General features: G+C 37.2%; 1 long non-coding RNA gene across 1 annotated transcript; it reads right to left on the reverse strand.

Annotated features, from left to right (window-relative positions):
- Positions 1–585: 585 nt before the first annotated feature.
- LOC121669356 lies at positions 586–17,825 on the reverse strand. Its single transcript, XR_006017738.1, has 3 exons — positions 17,684–17,825; positions 8,919–8,993; positions 586–696 (listed from the first exon to the last, which is right to left on the reverse strand). It is a non-coding gene; the product is annotated as an uncharacterized LOC121669356 (long non-coding RNA).
- Between the last annotated feature and the right edge of the window lie 1,099 nt (positions 17,826–18,924).

Raw genomic sequence — 18,924 nt, forward strand, 5'->3', positions numbered from 1 at the left:
CAGCCTGGGATTAGGCAGCATGGAATACAGGTATTTGTCAGTGAATAACTAAATGATGAAAATGCTTAGCACCTCTGGGTATAAAAATTCAGTTTTTGTCCCAATTACTCATTTGATGGTGCTCTTTCTTATGCTACCTCATGTCAGAGGGGTAGAGCTGTGGTTCCATGGATCTGGGAGAAAGGCTCATGAACAACTTTAAGCCAGCAGAGGAATTCTCTCCTGCTTGTTCTTTCCTGCTGGGCTGACAGTTACCTCCTCAGCAAATTGGATCAGCAAATGCATCTGCTCTTTTGTTATATTTTGTTGGGTTGGGTTTTTTTGTTGTTTTTAAAAGGAGGAGGGGAAAGTAAAGGGAGAAAAGCATAAGTAAAGACCATCAATAAAAAAATTACTCCCTGAAAAAGATGTTTAGCTTCATTTCAGAGTGAGTATTTCCAGTTTTATAAATTAGTATTTAAATCCTGATCGTTTCTTCTTTCAAGCATCCTTTTCATTTATTATTTCCAAACCATTGTTAATTTGACTCCTGTTTTTTGTAAGCATAAATCACCAGCAAGTTCCAGATGTAGAAAGATTTGGAAAAACTTTAAATGAGGCAATAAATACCAGCTATGTTCCAATATTATTTTCACTTCTTATTTCATCTTTATTTTCTTCCAGCAGCCACAAATGAAAGCATGACCATGGGATAACCTGTAGAATCATAGAATCTGATGAGTTTTGAAGTAGCAGCTTCAAGAGACAAAATTCAGCAGTAATTTTATGCAAGTTAAAGACACTTGAGGTACATTGGATCTGCAACAGGATAACACCTCCCAGGCTTCCCCATTGGCGCCCAAGCCCTGGCAAAAAATAAATATAAATAAAAGTCTTGCTCCTCTGTGATACAGACCATACATAAAACATATGAGGGCATTAAAATGATCTGTAAGGTCATATTTTGGTGTGCTATAACCAGGCATCACCTGGTTACCATTTCACATTTTAAAGGTACAATATTTAAATCTTCTATGCCTTTTCAGTATGACATTTCCTTCCAACATTGAAAAGGCAGTGGATGAGTCTTATCTCACCTTAAATTGTGAAGGAAACACACCATACACACTACCCACTAGAACGTACATCTGCAATAACAAAATAAAACTTTTCATGAAGTTGCAAGTCTCATTCCACTCTTAATGAAGACCCTTTTCTCTTTAATTTGAAAGTAAATAACACAGATATGTTTTGGTAAATACCATACTTTAGATGCACGTGGGTTTTTGTACATTTGCTTCCTTTTACATATGGCTGGGTTCAGCTCCCCAAGAGCTGTTGTGAATTTACCCAGCCAGTCAACAAAAATGATAAAATGTGAGTTATCTGATTAACCACAAGTATGCACGGCGGTTCGAATTGAGAATATTCATGATCAATCAACCCAGCCAATTGTATCTGGGAAAAGCTGTTAATAAAAGATATTTGAAGAGATGAACTCCAGGAAATTGTGATCTGTTTGTGGTGATTGCAGAAGTAGAAAAGAGGGACTAAAATAACTCGATACACTACTCTAGCCAGATTATTCTCTCTGCTCCACTGAACACCCGTAAGCACAGTCAGCTATTAAATTAGCACTGCTAAGCTCTGCTATTTGTGTTGGCTATTTTTATACACAGCAGACAATAATCATTACTTATTGAGAGCCTAGGCTTTAACACCAGGTGTGATTTTGTCGTCAGGGGATCTATTTTTCTACTTTTCAGAGTTTTCATCCACATCAGTTTCCATCCCCACCAGCACCACCTATTTCTCTCCTGAGGGTTGTGTGGTGAATGCTGATTCCAGGCTCAGCGTGGTGCACGGTGCTTGATTTGCACTGATTGTCAGAAATTGTCACACACAGACTTCTGCAGGGATGTGCAATGAAAATGTGATTTTGGTTATGTCCCTTGCATTAGAGATCACCTCTAATTTTCTGTTATACATCATCCATACCCTTCCCAAAGAAAGGCAAATCTCTGCTTAAAGTGTTGGTTCCTCAAAAATCTACCTGGAATAATGAAAGAAATGTATTCACTGTATTTACTCTCAAAACATCACACAAAAGAAGCAAATTTTTTCCCTATACTAATGAAAAATGCTCAGCTAATAAAAAGCTTGATTACATGCTGTAAAGGGCTGACTTTCTGCTTTGCTATTCAGCTATTCAAACAGAAATAACGTTGCAAAACCTTAAGAACTAAAACCAAGAAAGAAATAACAAAACTTCTGCACACTTTTTTAGAGAGACCCCAGTTTGGAGAGAGTTGCAGATGAACACAAACTCCTGCTACAGGCATCTTTGGGAAAAAGACAAATAAACAAACAAAGCTACACATGACTCTCTTTGACAGATTTCTTTTTCAGCTTAATGAACTTAAGTGCAACCAGATGAAGCAAAAACATGCATTTTTTTCTCCCCCAAAAACATGAGAAGATCCATTTCCTTTCATGTGAGACTTTTAGTCCAACCTGAAGCAAACACAGAGCTGAGCTCTAAGTATTCACTTCTATAAAATCCTATTAACAAATACAAAGCAACTTGGGAATATTACTCCAGTGATAGATTGCAACTTTCAAACTAGTCTAGAGTAGCAATTCTGTAAAAATGACACCAGTTTTAACTGCATAAAATAGATTTTTTTAAAAAATACTTCAGTCAGCAAGCAGTCAGGGATGTGGGAATACCCTCATATTTACAAAATTTCCCTTCCTATTGCAAGCACCAAGGGATAACTTGGACTGTAAACAGGGAACTCCAGAAACACTGAAAATGGAATTCCAAAATACACTTATGACTTGAATGTTTGAAAACATAGCTATAAAAAACCCCCACCCAAATACAGTTCAAACAGCAGCTTCTGTACTTTACCTCAGTTTTGATCTCCAGGCTGAGGATGGCTTGACTAATACAAGGCAAGAGAATGTAGAGCATTCCCATTTTTGTATGTCCTGTGATACTCACAAACATTAGAGAAATGCTCAAGAAAGCAGAATTAATATTTTCTATCCTCCACGGACATGAGGGGGTTTTATTGTTGTTGATTGTGGTGTCTGTTGCTGTTAACAACATTAATAACTCAGTAATTCTCCTGGCCTCCTACAACTGTCTTGAGAGTATTGAAAAACTCAGAAATGTGAGAAAACTTACAAATAACTTTATGGTGATTATTTTATCCAGACCTTAACAAGACTGGTTAGGGTGCGTGCTACCAAATATTACCGTAGTTTGCTTGGTAGTGTTTGCAAGATGTGATGGCACAGAAGGCTCAAGTCATGAATTTGAATTCCTTGGTGATAATTTGGTCTCTTTCTGCTTTGTGTATCATCCTAATCCTATGGAAATTAGATGGTTTCTGTTCTAGTGAACATCAGAATCCACACCTGAATAAGTATTTTTACAAGTTTACAAAAGTAAAGCAGGGCAGAGTGCACACAACGGGAAACCCCAACTTTATCAATTTGCTCTGACAGCTCTGCTTTACTCTCATGGAAACATTTTGCTTCACATTTTTACTGCACACATCTTATATGAATGATGCGAAATCAGCATCCACGTAGATCTTAAAACCTGTAGTCAACTATTTAGAAATATTAACCACCATTTAAATGAACTTGCTTGTTCTGCAACAAAATCCCACAGCATTCAGAAACAGCAAACAGAAACAAGCACTCAGGCCAAGAGAGAAAAGGAATCATATGATTGAAAAATATTTGCTATGTTACACTGCAGCATCCATGTTCCTATTCTACCCCTCACATTTTTAAAGTCCTCAAGAAGTTTCTGTAGAGGCACTCATGCTGCATCTATTTTGCACCAGGTGTGGAAAAAACTGACACATTTTGCTTTTTCCCAGCAGCATCAATCACTAAAGTCTTAGTGCTACACTCTCAGCACGTGTTCAGTCACCCAGATAACTTCACCACTGAAAAAGAGGGAAGTGATCCAGCAGCGCTGCAATATGGAACATACCCTGCTGTACTTGGCCCCTTCAGGTCTGTTGTCCAGATGAAAGGTACAAGTAAAGTCACATTTTTTAAGGAAATGGGCATATTTCTCTTCTGTATATTGACATCTACTCTGTGCAGCCCATAGCTATGTATGAAAATAATCCCTTTTGAAAAATAGCAGTTTAGTGCATAAAGGATTACTCTCTACCAAAATTTCCCCTACTCATCCAAATTGTACCTGTGGCTTATTGACAGTGCCTTTTTCTGCTGTGCATAAATCACCCAGTGAAGAGGCAGGGTTGTGTCAAAATAATGCATCTCTTCAGCAACATAATATGGATCTGCATATCTGTGAAAACTTAACAGGATAAATAAATGATCACTTTTAGCTGTCCATGTTCTCTCAGATCTACACAAAGAAATGGCTGATGAGGAGCAGCTCATCACCTGCCTTCAGCTTGATTTATGGGCAAACTTTTTTCTTCATTTTTCTGTCCAGAAAGATGTTGGAACCTCCTCAGGTGTTTTTGAGGCTCAGCTAGACAAAGCCACAGCTGAGCTAGTCTGCCCATTGGTGACAGTCCTGAACTAAGCATATGGCTGGACTGGCACAGGTCCCTTCCACTCAATGTTTCTGGGATTTTCCATTATGGAACCAGTCTCATATGTGAACTGGAAGCTAACATCATATTTCTTATGCTTTCTGTTCTAGCACAGCATAATTTTCCTTTCTAGATACCTTTGCCCATACTAAGATTCCTCTTTGTAAAAATAATTGCATCACTTCCTTCTGAACAAAAAGTTATTTGTTGAGCTGCCATGACTTGCAGAATTACAAAACTAAAATCGTAAAAGCTTAAGGAATTTCCTCCTTTTTTAAGACAACCTCATCTGGGAGGACTGTAGCAGAAGTGAATGCAGAAAACCCAGACTGGTCTGACCTTTAGAATCTCAGAGTGTTTAAGGTGTGCCAGTTGAATTGATTTCCTATGTCTCTCATACTGTATTTCCCCTACACTGGCAAACAGGACACTGGGCTGATTCATGAGAGCCTCTATTTGCATGTTAAATTTATTGGCTTTGGCTGGCTCAGCTTCTGTCAGTAATGCTCAACAAAATATATTCACACTCTGTTCCCCCTCTTGAGTTCTCCATGTGAGAGAAAATATACACACCCCTATATTTACTTGCTCTGCATTTACTGCATTCTGATTTTAATGCTTTTACTATGAAAATTGGGGAAAACAGTGCACAAACTTTTAGAAAAAAACCTTGATTCATGACTGATAACTGCTGACTCATCCTGTGCTGTCACACCTTCTGTCAACATTTCTCTTCCTTGCAGGGGAGAACCAGTCCTTAATTTTCTTCTTCCTTGGGTTTCCTCATGGTTTATTGCACTTGCTTCTTTGTAGGACCACAGTTCTGCTAGATCTTTTTCACATATTGCATTTTAGTTATTTTACTAATTTTCAGTGTTAGTTTTCTTCACAAACATCCTCATTTTCCTGCTTATTTGGAGCTAAACATCTGTGTGTCTTACCTGCTCAGTGCAGAGTATCATTTCTACAGCACTAAAATTTATATCTGAAAACAATTAAGCAAGAGTTTTCCTCAATTTGTTGTGGCTGAACTTAATTTCTTGAACTACTGGTTGTATTAACATTCCCAGCAATTTAAACCACCTAACTTGGTATCCTGTCTGCCACTGGAAGTATCTAAAGCACTACAAAGAACTACTAAAAATTAAGAAATTTTCTGTAGCAAACTAAGTGAAAGCAACTGAGTTAAATAATTAAATGCTCTACTTCATTAAGCTCTTCATAGAATTAATTTTACGAGTTGAAAATTTATTCTTTCCACAAGATAAAAAAGCAAAGCAATAGAAATGATAACTGTGTTGTGCATGTGATTACAACAATGGCATTCAGCTGCCGAAATAGATGCATTTAATGCTATTTTAGATGATCCCAAGATGTATATTGGGGCAGCACACACGGTTGAGGGCCCCCACACTTCCAGAGCAGCACCTGAATGCTGCTAAAGAAATGTCAGATCAGTGTGATTTGACAGCTGAATCACTCCTTAAAAGTCTAATTATTTTTTAGAAGTGTGCACACACACACACACATATATATATATATAAATCAGTAGTGCTACAAATCTTAAGCCCATACAATATCCTAGAAACGTAATTAAGAGTCAAAATTTTCAACATTTTAGCCTAGCTTATGACAGAAAACAATGGAAGCCTCTCAATATTCCTTCATGGAACAGAAATCCAAATTTGGCTCTCCCTGTCACTATATTTATATTATTTTACTGCCTAAGATTAATGGAGCATAGAGTGGAGGCTGAGATTCCTGTCTCTGCCATCCCTTTTAAAATCACTCTCCTTCCAAAATGCTTAAAATTTTTGTGCTGAAACGTTCACTCATTTGACATCATCATACATAAAGATTTATGTTAATGAAAAATTGATTACATATTCATGGAGCTGTAGTGTGAGAGCTGCAGAGAAACTTTAGAGGCTTTTAGAAGAGTGCACTGATTTCTGTGATTTCTGTGACCACAGCACATGACTTTCCTTTTTGGCAATATTAGGGGCTTTTTAGAAATTATGGTAAGCTATCATTGCTTACTGACATTTGTGGGTTTATTCAACCATCTTAACTCAGTCTGACTGCTCAAAAAGTTGCAGACAGGAATTAATTTCAAACTTGGCTTTAAAGCTGGATGCAGATTCTTAACGTAACAGGACTAATACTTCTCCTGCCGTCATCATGACTCTTAATAGAATTTAATTAATTGGATATAAACATTAAAATTATGAATATTACCCCCAAATAATGTTCAGCTAGTACTAATTATCTGAATATTTAAGTATTCGGTTTCCCAATGAGCCAAGTCATGACTTTGGATGGCATAAAAACCAAAGCAGCAGCATTGGAATCACTCAAGGATAAAAAGTATGAGACCAGAATCAGATCATTTATCTAGAAATGTTACAAGGAAACTTCCATCTTAAGAATTTCAGTTTGAGAAGTCTTCCAACTGCTCCCATTAACAAACAATTCATTACTAGAGGCAGCAATAAGACAAAAACTCTGAATCCATTCACATTTTCCAGGAAAAACAACTTACTACTAGCACTGCATAAAAGACACATGGCCTCTATAAAGCAAAATTTTATTCAGACTCATGTAAAACTCATCTGAATGACTGATGTACTGAAGAGCTAGATTTCATTTTAGATAAATTTGCTGTTGTTTTTAGGATTAATTTTAGTAGATGTGCCATAACTAGTAGTTACTAACTGCAAGGAATACATTGCATATGCATTTCCTTCATTAACTGTTTCTAAGATATCAAAAAAGGATATAAGGATTCTAGCCTATGTGGATCACTAACATGATCAATTGCATTATAAGTGAAAATTTCATTGTTATTTTTGATTCTTCATGTTTTAGATTAATGGGGATTCAAAGGTTGTTAAATCTCCTGCATTCATTAGGTTTTCAGTAAGTGGAAAATTCTCACTGGCATTACACTAATGAAGTACCCTTAAAGTCAGCTGGTATAAATTGTCAATGTGGCACATAATGACTTGACGCAAATACATCAAGAGGTTTAAATTCATGGAAAATTCCATAAGAACCCTTTCTAAGTTTTTAATCAATTTAGTCCAAACCATTTTTTCCCCCTTTCAATTGCCAAGTTGCAGCTTAATTAAAAAGGATCGAATTTTTGAGAATTTATCCACAGAAAGGGATTTCATACAAACAAGTCAAGCCTTGTGGTCTTGCTTTTGTCTTAGTAAAGTTCGTATTCACATTTAGTTCCATCAAATAAAATTGCCAAAATACCAGTTCTGTGTTTCTTTCCTTTTGAGTACCTGAGTTCACAACCAGTAGCGTTTTTTACCAGAAACCCCCACTATTTATATCCAAAACAAATCTGTGCAGATTGATTTACTTCTAAAGCAAAGGCCAACAAGTAAAATTAGAAAAAAGCAAGGATAGAGATCAGCGAGTAATGTCACTCAGAAAAAATCCTGCAGCCATGGAAAAAACAAAAACCCAAAAAACCCAAACCAAACCAGAACCAAGCAAACAAAAACAAACAAAAAACCCAAAAAACAAACAAAACCAAAACAAACCCCCAACCCACCCCAAAACCATAAAAACCCACTCAGAAATCTGATGTGTACTTGCAGTATAACGTGATGTTTGTCAGCACACATTTTTTACAGAGATGTTTATGAAGAAATGCTGACATGTTCCCTAAGAGCAGCAGCAAAATGATGAAAATAATGAACAACAGTAGATGCAGCCATCAGCTTTTTTATCCCATTAATGCCAGGAAAACTTGCCTATTTCCCTTGCAAAACGAGACACGGGCTACGTCTATACCACAGTCAGCAGCATGAGTGCAGCAAATGTGTCCTCACATGGATAAATTGAAGACATCTAGCTCAAGTATTGGCAAGAGAAAAGAAAAGAAAACAAACCACCACCACATAAATATGTGGCCTAATTATCCTGAGTCCCGGCTGGAACCTCCTTGTTGATATCTGGACTGACTGGATTGATGCAGGACTTCAGTGTTTTCCATGTCCCATCGAAACCAGCAGGCCTACTTTAAATTAGAAGCCTGCCCTGAACTAGAAATAGCTTTTCAGTGCTAATTAAAATATTCTGACCAGGTGGCTTGGAGCTAAATGTTGCAGCTCACTGCAAGAAAGTCAGCTCAGCTGGAGGGCAGAGTCCAAGCATCAGGGCCTGGAGGTCATCAGAGCCAAAGCAGGTAAAAAAGGATGTTCTGGGCTCATCCAGGTTGTGATTGTGAGAAACCACATTGGAACTGCACATCTGTCCCCAAAAACACATCAGATCCTAACAGATGAGAATTCACCCTTGCAGCAAAGGAGGTACAACAGTACTTACACAGGCTCTCAGTTAAATATTCTTGTGTGAAGATCAGGGCTCCTCACAATAAACAGCCTTCTGATGTTTTCAAACCTGAATTAAATATTTTATCCATTAGAAAAAAAGAAAAAAAACAGCGCAGCTTTACAGCAGAATAGAATTCTGTTCATCAGCTTAAAGATAGACTTCATTTTCACTCACTCAAGTGAATTTCACCCACAATTTGGTATCATACAGCTCATAAATCACTTAAGCCTAAAATATTTTATAGACCTGTATTTGTCCTCTGAGCAGATGATCCAGGAATGCAAATACAAAGATTTGGAAAACCCTGTATAAGACTGGTGATGAAAAATTATGTATCTCCTCACCTATTTCGTTTTCCTGGGATATTCCACCTCTAGGGAAAACTTGCCTACTATACTTTCTCTGAGATTCCTTCCAAATAAAAGAATCAAAAGGAGTCTTTTTGAGAAGGGGGATAACTTCAGCTCGCCTGTTTCAAGTTAACGATTTCACCTGGAATGAGAATAATATTCTTCCTGAAGAAAGACTTACCTGACATTCAGAATGAGAGCTTTCAAGTGGCCAGGAGCTAAAATCCCACAGTGAAATGACTGGAATATATGGTTGGAAACAAAAAGTGCCCCCTGTTTACATAAACAGGCTTGAACTACCAGCAGGTTTTTTCAATTAATACTGTCACTTTGCCAAACACTCATGAAATTTGGCAGAAAACATTGATTCACCAAACCCATGTGAAATCTGTCCCTGGAAAACACAATGCATAATAACAGTCATGGCAGAAAAACGCTGAAGCACACAAGGGTCTGCAGGAATTTTCAGCACTGATCAATGATAGCCAGAAGAAAAGAAAGAAGAGAGAATATAAACTGTTAAGAATATTAAGCTCAAAATGAGATTACTTTGCAGATCTGGTAAATTTAGAGTACCCTAAAGCAGAAAGAGCATGCAGAGAGGCTCGGCACTGAGCTAGTCTTTCTGCTTTATCAAACTGAAAGAACATTCAGCTTGTCCATCTCAGGAGTCCTCAAATATGTTAAAGTTAGTGGCCAATTATCAATCCACTCACACACCCACCCCAAAAAGCAATCACCAGATGAAATATTTAGCAAATGACTGCCTTCAAACAACATTTTGACTAGGAAAAGCAGTGCCAGAAGGATGAAAGGCCCAGACAAGCGTAGGATGACTGCAGTACATGAAACACCACTATGTTCTGATAGCCAGAGCTTTTTGCTCTAATAATGTTGAGAAAACAGAATTTAACAAGTGACATCCAGCAAATACATAATCAGGGAATGCTTAAGTGGCTTGGGATTTGGAAGGCAGTTACTTCAGGAATAAGTTAACTGTTTATGCAGTAGAGTTAAAAATACGTTAAGAAGAGGGTGTAGAATGACTTGCTAGATGTCTTCAGTAATATTTCAGCAGGTACCACACAAGTAGTTTTGTTAGTATTGGCAAAACTAAATAAACCCTGAGGAGAAGTATGATTGGAAAAAGCAAACCTTGTGGTGTAAAATAAACATCCACGTCAAAATCAAGTACCAAGCTCACTCAGATTCCTGACAGGAGTCAAGAGCAATGAATTGGCAGCCTCACTGTTTATACTGCTCCAACTCTTCTGTGACTTTAAAGGAAATTTCTTTTTTAGCTTATGCTGAGACCTTGAGGCCGGAAATTCTCCGTCCTACTGACGTTCAGCTGTAGAAATGATGGCAGCTCATCCATTGTATATCTCACCCATCCTATATTCCAACATCAAGGTGATAAAAGATGATTCACCAAAGCAAGAGTTTGTGGTGATGTTTTTGTGGTTGATTTGGAATGTAAAAGTACAAATGCGAGAAAAGACTTTGAGCACAAAGTTCAGGATTCTGATTTTAAATTATCCTAGAGATATAAAAAAATTAACGCTCCATGAGATGAAGCTGTGGATTTATATGCCAGCCTGGAGAAGCTAATCCACACCAAACCAGCAGGGATGACTGTGGAGAGGAGAAAATAACACATTCTTGTTATCAGCCTTAACACAAGCTTACAATTTTTGAGCCTTGTCCTCATCCAGATTTTCAAAAATCTCCTTCTGAGATGTTGCTTCGTGTAATTCAAATACTAATCACAGGCTTTGAAGGATTTTGAGGTGCTGGAGGGTTTCCCTTAAAAATGAGTTCAAATTCTAGGGATTTTACAATATTTTCTGGGATTCTTGAATGAAAATAAGTCCTAGATACAGAAATAAAACAGACAATTGTGCAAGGTTACATGAGTGAAGACTATGTGAAGAGCAGAGTGTTTCCACTGCCTTCAGTAGAACTAGACTTAGAAAAATCAGAGAAAAAGAAAAAAATCAAAAATCCCCAAATCAGGCAAGCTGCCTTGTCATCTCCTGCTGTGCTGGCAGGCAAAGCCCAGTGTGACAAATAGCATCCTTCCTAACACAGTTATTATGTCTGGTAGGGTACTCACTCTCTCTTCTAAATCATACCAGTAATGCCAGTAGGAGTTATTGACTAAACCACATTTGCTGAGACTTACTTGGTTGTCAATAGTATTGAAAGGAAATTTAAAAAAGTATATCCATGTAGCACTTTATGGTTGTGAGGGATTTTTCTGATTTAAAATTATATATACTGTGGCAGGCTTTGCATCCAGGATGTGGTTTAGATGTGTCTGGAAATCTAAATTAAAAAGGCAGCCTAAGAGCACCCAGCAAAAATTGGGCACATTGAAAGTACTAAAATTCAACAGAATGAATTTTCCCTCGTTAGTGTTATTGACTTCTCCTACCAATAAAATCTCCCTCCGTTGCATGAATATGATTTACATTCAGAAAGTTCTGATTAGATGTGTATCTCATGTTCTCCACTAAGTTACAATTTCTCTAAAACATTTCATGGCTGCTGTGAAGAGATTCATTGTGGATATTGGACAGCAGTGGAAATTGCTGCATAAAGATTACATTAATCGTGAAATCATCAGGCATTAATTCTACCAGCTACTCAAGAGGCCAATATTTCTCCTATGTGATTAGGGAAGGACAGTGAAGGTTGCCAAGCTTATCAGAAAGTCAAAAAATAAACTGGGACTAGAATTTGAGGACTATGACAACCAGTCAGCTGGAAATTTCCACAGGATTCAATAATGTCAGAGTTCTGACAAAAAAAAAAAAGAGCAGTAAACACTCCATCCGCCCTCACTGCACCATCTGCATAAGGACTGATGAAGTTTCTCAACAATGCCTAATTTTTGATTGGGGTCTTTTGAATTTTTGTCCCCCCACAGTGAAATATTAGAGAATTCCAGCAAAAATGAACATATTCTTTAAGTGTATCAACACAAGAAGGCTTTCCCAGCAAATGCAGAAGGCTCATTCCTTAAAGGAGGAATTAACTCTTTGCCATTATGCCTCTCCATTGTTGGCTGGGGATTCTCTATATGAAAACATTGTGAGAGAGGAGAAGACAGTCTTAAACTACAGACATTCCTTCTTTCCTTTCTTCTTGGTGTCTTTAAGTGAAGTCCTGATGTGAGCTCAGTTGAAGTTTCAGTACTGAGTGAAATAAACGCAGTTTATATGCAGCATAATGCCAAAGACTCATCTGGAAGATGAACAATTTTTTTCACTCAAAACCCTCTTTTTGAGCCACATGGGTAATGCTCCAAGTGTTATGTTAAGCAACCATTATTCTAAGAGAGCCAGCATTAAGGATCCTGAGCTTAAACTGTCACTTCTTGAGGCAGATTTATGGCTTATGACAGTAATTGCTCACACCAAAGGAGCGAGCTGGTGCTCCATCCACAAAGAGACATTGCCATTAGATGAGGGTAGGGATCTGATAATGCTTGGGTTTTACTACTAGAAAATCACCTTTCATTTAAGTTTAAAAAAAAAAAAATAAAGCATACTGTAAACAAACAGGCACTTGTGTGTGTAAGCAAATATAAATGCTGGTGGTTTTGTTCAGCTTTGGTTTTTCTAAAGGAACCTGAAGCATGGCGTACTTATTCCTCTGTGCTTGACTTTGTGTTGCTTCAAATGAACTGGTTAAATCTTAATTTATTTTGTGTTGCCTGAGTACATGTGCTCATTACAAGTGCTAAAAAAAAAAAGTTAATGTAAAAGCAAGGCAAACAAAACATCTGTGAGAAGGAACATAAATCTTGTGTCTGTAAATTGCTGGATTGGGATCTTTGGAAAAGGCAAAGGCCAACTCTGTGCACCCAGAAAGTCAGTTTTGAAATTTTAATATGGACTATTGAACAAGGAAAAATAGGAAGGCTTCCTGATTGTGAAGCTACGTATTAACAAAAAATAGATAAAACGAGGTCCCATCTCCAATTCTCTCTCCATTTTAGGTTTAAAGATCTTTTCCTAACATTGCAATATGTCCTCCCTCAGAAAACAGAATAAGCAAAAAAATAAAACAGCTTTATAAAGTCTACTGTCTGCTATGTTTTTCCAGGTTCTGCTCTGCCAGTAAATCCAAGCATGATCTGAATGGCAACAGCGAGTTTATGGACAATGAATAATAGCATGACATAGCTAATTAATGCTATTTCAGTCCAGACTGTTTAAACAATCAAGCCTAATTGTGCTAAACAATGTGATGGGTTTATATGGACAGCAGTGAATGAGCAAATCCAATGGAGATTTAAAGCTAAATCCAGACTAATTTATGCTTTACGGGTATAACAAACTCAACCCAGTACTTTCATTACTTACATCTCTGGTTGGTTCTGCTTTCTTTCCTAAAAAACCCACAAAAACAACACCACACACTCACACACACAAAAAAAAAAAAAAAACAAACACAAAACCAAACACAAAATCCTCCACCAAACATATCCATTATGCCTTGTTTGGACAGATTTTCTGTCACCGGCTTAAAATCAAAAAAATAAGTACATGTCATTGATTGTACAGAGCAGCTCAGCTGCTGAAGGTGCAAAGATTCTTCCTGGATATTTATGCCTCTATTAGGCAGAAATCTTGAATCTGGGTAGGTTCTTCCTTATCACCTTGTGGCTACTCTTGATATGGTGGGGTAAATAAAGCCCCTTATTCTGATCAGTCTCTGACATGATCAGAGTTCTGGATGTGTTTTAAATAAAGAGAAATCAAAATAATCAAAACTGATCACCTGCAAGCAGTCCAGTTTCATTTTGTTTACATCAAAGCAAAGGGCCAATCCTACTGTACTCCAAAGATTCCTTAATGGGGAAATGGTGATGGGGAAAGGTGTGAAAAGAGAGAAAGACAGAGCAAGGACAAAGCTGAAAGGTACAGAGCAGTCAAAAGCAGTTTTGTCTGTGTTGAATTCATACCCTCTGTGAATTCCTAATTTTATCTTTCCTCCTGCCAAACCATCCAAGCTCCATCACTACAGCAGCAGGTCATGAGTGTTCATCTTCCAACACCAATATCTAATTTCTTCATATTTGGCTTTGAAATCACTTAAAGATGGGCCATGGTCCCAGCCCAACTCTCTGCACAGTGACAATACATTGTGACTCTCACCTGACATTGGTTCATGCTCTTGCCAGGTAGAGCCCATCTTCTGCATCACAAAGTCAAAGGCAGTATTGGACAACCAAAAATATGGAGACCAATGGAATTAATGGCTAACTTTATATTAGGAAAGGTATTATTGCTGAGTAACCTAAATTTCAGATCTGAAATAGACATATCTATGTCATTTTATACCATACGTCAATCTGAAGCATTACCATTAACAGGTAAACCATTAAAGTACACAAAACTCCTACAAAGTGTTTTATTGCCCTAAGAGATTTATTCAATATTTAAAGAGACTTATTACCTTTCTCTACCTTACTTTCTTTTTAGTCAGTCAGTTTAAGCACAAATCTAGTTAAATGTGCATTTAATCTTCATTATATCAAGATAAAGCTGGTAGTAATTGTCCTTCCAATCAAACCACATAATAAAGCTCTGCAGGATTTCTCTTCTGCAATACTTGGGTTGGGCAGTAATTTATGTCACTTTTGCTACTTGGGTTCTTCTCCATAATGAGATTTTTAAGTGTCCTACCTGACATTTACATTCCTGATGAGATTTCCACACCTCTGCTGGGGTCCATAAAGACCAGTATTAATAGCTCAAGCTGTTTTACGGAATTAAAAAAGTTCAAATTTACTTTTGTATTATGGCCAAGTATAATAGCACCTTCCAGTTCAAATATACTAAATACACATGACTATAAAGTGCTTCAGAGTTAAACACATTTAACTTGCCCACAGTAGAAAACAACTATTACATTTGTTGACTGTGTTAGCAGTTTTTCCCTACAAGAAATAAAAAATCTTCTCACCCCAGGTATTCCTGGCCTTTCTCTTTATCCCACTTGGTTTTCTGTCTCTTCTATTTGTTGCTCTAAGCTCCAGAGGTGGGAGAAGGGAGAGTTATCCCTGCTGGTACTTAGGAAACAACCTTGGGTTTTATTTTTGGGGAAGCAGGGAAGGAAAACCCAGTCTGGCTGTTACATCTGGAGGAGGAGAGCTTAGAGATATCCACACTCCTGAGTGCTGGGGTGGGGTTAGAGGTGGATCAAAACTATTTGGAAGGGGAAAAGGTGAGCCAGTCCAAGGCTGGCTACTGCCTTTTAACACACCAGAAACTCCCCTACTGTTTCAAGAAGTCTGTGAAGAAGATACTGCTTAGTGTTCAGCCAGAAAGGAGGGGAAATGCTCTGTATGTTTGCTGCCTGAGAGAGTTCTGTTTGCTTGTTTTGAAGAGACTGAAAAGGTGTGATTACTCTTCCGATTATCTGACAGGTGAATGAGCAAAAGCACAGTGCAGGGTCCAGCACTATTTGCAGTGTTTGTTCACTTAATAGCTTGGGGCTTGAAAATTTTGATTTGATTACACTTTAGTGCTGATTTAGTCAGTAACAAGTGGTTTCAAAGCACAGGAGTTCAGACTACCCTAATTAACTGACTTTTCAATCACCATGCAAGATGATTTTAACACCCCACCCCTTAACTGTAACAAAAATATATTTATCTTGCATTTACTGCAGGATAAAATACTGAATAGTGAGTGTAACACTAAAGAAAACACTGAAATCTTACCAAGCAAGGCCACAATTCCTGCCCGCAAATTGTATAACCGGAAAATTTTCTTATAGTAGACTCCAAAACCAGTTTAAACAGGGAGATGTACTGCCTTTAGCAGCCTTGCATTTTAGGTACACAAAATATTTTTACCTGCTGCTATCACTTGTGAGTATGTTCTGACATGGCTAATAAAAAAATACACATTAGCAGAGTAATCATCATCCTGTGTTATAATTTCTCACCTCTAAGAAATTAATGTGCATAATTTGTTTCTGTTTACATGCAATATTGTAATGGCACAACAGCTTAAGCAAATGTAGCATATTTTCTGAGTGCCAGCCAGGGGCTGGATGCTTTCTGCAATATTAAGCATCAATCCTTCACCAGGATAAAAAAGCTACAAATATTTTTTTCTCGTGGTAGAATTGATTTTTGCAAATGGAGCCTGGTTCAAGTGGTGTAATCATCTTTCCTCCTTTTAGCAGTTGCTCAATGCACAACCTCATCCATTCAGTCACAATCAATTGGGTGATAAAGTATTTCCCTCATCAGTGAAAAAGGAGCTTGTACCTTGTGCACTCAATATCAGTCGTTTGTTTAATTGGCTAATAAGAGATTATTCCACCTACAAAACCGAGCTGCAGGAGCTCTTTTACTTTTAAAATTATGCCAGGTCTTCTCCAGTGATTTCAGTTCCCAGATTTCTATAATACAAAATTTTTGAACGCTTACCCCTTAAATTTAATTGTACAACTTCATTTCAAAAAGATGTCTCCGTACAAGACCTTGCTGAGAAAACTGAAAAACATGAAAAGCTTTCCTGATGCAGGGAGAGAATATTCATTTCTGTAGTTTACAGGAAGATTAAAAAATTAGGAAATTCCCAGCCTAATTTACTTTAAGAGGAATCACTTTTTCTGGAATACTTTTTTTTCAGTTCCTCTAAATTATGGCAAATATCTTTTTTATGCACAGATTTTGAAGAAAGCATTTCTCATATATAGGATGATGGGATGGTTTGGTTTGGGTTTTTTCACCAGGTTTTGTAAACAGTTATTTAGCATTTGAGGCTGCAATGTTAAATAATGTTGATATAGAGAATTTCACTGAAGTTATGGATATATCTGACTTTCCATTTTTAAGCATTTGCTGTTTCTTTGAAAATTTTGTCTCATAGTATTGCTTCATTTCTCCCTTTTTCATGTCTTGAGAGGTTTCAAGACTATTTTAGAGCTTGGGGTATGACAAATGGTACTTGTGAGAATGACTTCCTGCCCAAACTCATGGGATATCACTCACACAAACTCCTAATTACTAAAATTTTCAAATTATTTATCAACTTATTTTTGAGAGGACACTGTGCAGCAGGTGATCTGTTTGCATGGCTGAAGCAGGTATGCAAACAACTAATCTTGGCTAGAAATAGCTGTTACTGTCCTGGAGGTGCTGATTCCTCTGTGCACACTAAACATGAATCTGAATTTGAGCTGCTTTGATGACAACACATATGCAGAGTCAGCTACGTCTCATTGATTTTTTGGGAGGTGGGTGGAATGTACATCATAATTTCCTACAGCCATCCCTAAAACAATTGATCCAAGCCCCATTTTTCACCAGATCACTGAGTGTTAATTCAATTTGATGGGCACAGCAGGCAATAATACATCCTACAAGGAACTTACTTTCGGCGGCGTACAAAGTACATCCTTTTCATCCAGACAGGTTTTTGATGCAGATCAAATGAATTTTCATCTCAAACCTTTTCTGGCTGTCTTTCAGTAAATCAGCATGGTTTTCCTTTTGCTTCTTCTGTAATTTTTCCATGACAATCTAGAAAATAGAACAACAAAACTACCAGCACCACAGGCAGGCCTCCTTTTACACATACTACCTCCTTTTACACATACTACCTCCTTTTACACCTACTTTCTGTACTGAAAAAGCCCTGGATTAATTAATTCTAGATAAAAGTCTAAAAAGTCTTTAGTCTTTGCTAAAGTAATATATTTAGCAAAGCAGAAGATTTTTAAAAAATAAAAATAATAGAAAAGCATTGTTTTCTACAGCACTGAAAATGCAGTACAGCAACTGCTCAAAGAAGGAACAAACTGGATTTGTTCCACTTTAGCTCAGCCTGAGGAAGTAAAAAGAGGAAATAGCAATTAAATATGGAGGTAGTGGTTGACCATGGAAACTGATAAAAGTTTTTCTCTGGGCATTATTAAACTGGCAATTAAAAAAGTGGACCCTACTAAAAAAACCTAAAATTTTCCATTAATAGAATATGAAGATTGAAAGAAGAAGAACAAAACCATAAATCTTTGCCAGACATTATCTTAATTTATTTCTGTTTTCAGAAGAAAAACAAAAACTTGTGGAGAACAAAAAGAACAAAAAGGAAATGGAACAAATTGTCATCTTTGGAAGCCCATGTGCTAAATTAAGTGAAGTAACCTTGACTAAGTGGAAAAATCGACTTCATATTGGTCTAGGGATATGACCTTTGGAGTCTTAATGAGAGCTAGTAAAAAAATAAAGTATTTCCAGATAAATTCTTGCTGCTATAATCTGAGAGAAGGGAAGCTAAAAGAGTACAGGGGGGATTTTGAAAGTGATCAAGTGCACATACAATTAATAGTTCATCAGGGGTTGTTAAGGACGTGATTAAAGAACAGCCAATTTACTAAAGACTTAAGAGGTTAATGGTGAAGAAAAAATAACGTGACAATATCCTCCCTTCCTCCTCTCTCTCCTTTGATTGTGATAAATGTATGCTTTCCACACATCCATGAACACAAGATTTTCCCTGGGAATTTAAATAAGCACACTACCTGAGAAGACATGCAGAAATTTAGTTGGGAAAAGAAGACAAGGTGGGAATGGTGGTGTTGTAATGCAGTGGCTAGAGGAGACTTTTAAAGTT

Source organism: Corvus kubaryi, unplaced genomic scaffold (genome assembly GCF_017639235.1).
Source record: "Corvus kubaryi isolate FWS band 111438036 unplaced genomic scaffold, C.kubaryi_AGA036_p1.0 37391, whole genome shotgun sequence".
Classification (NCBI taxonomy): domain Eukaryota; kingdom Metazoa; phylum Chordata; class Aves; order Passeriformes; family Corvidae; genus Corvus; species Corvus kubaryi.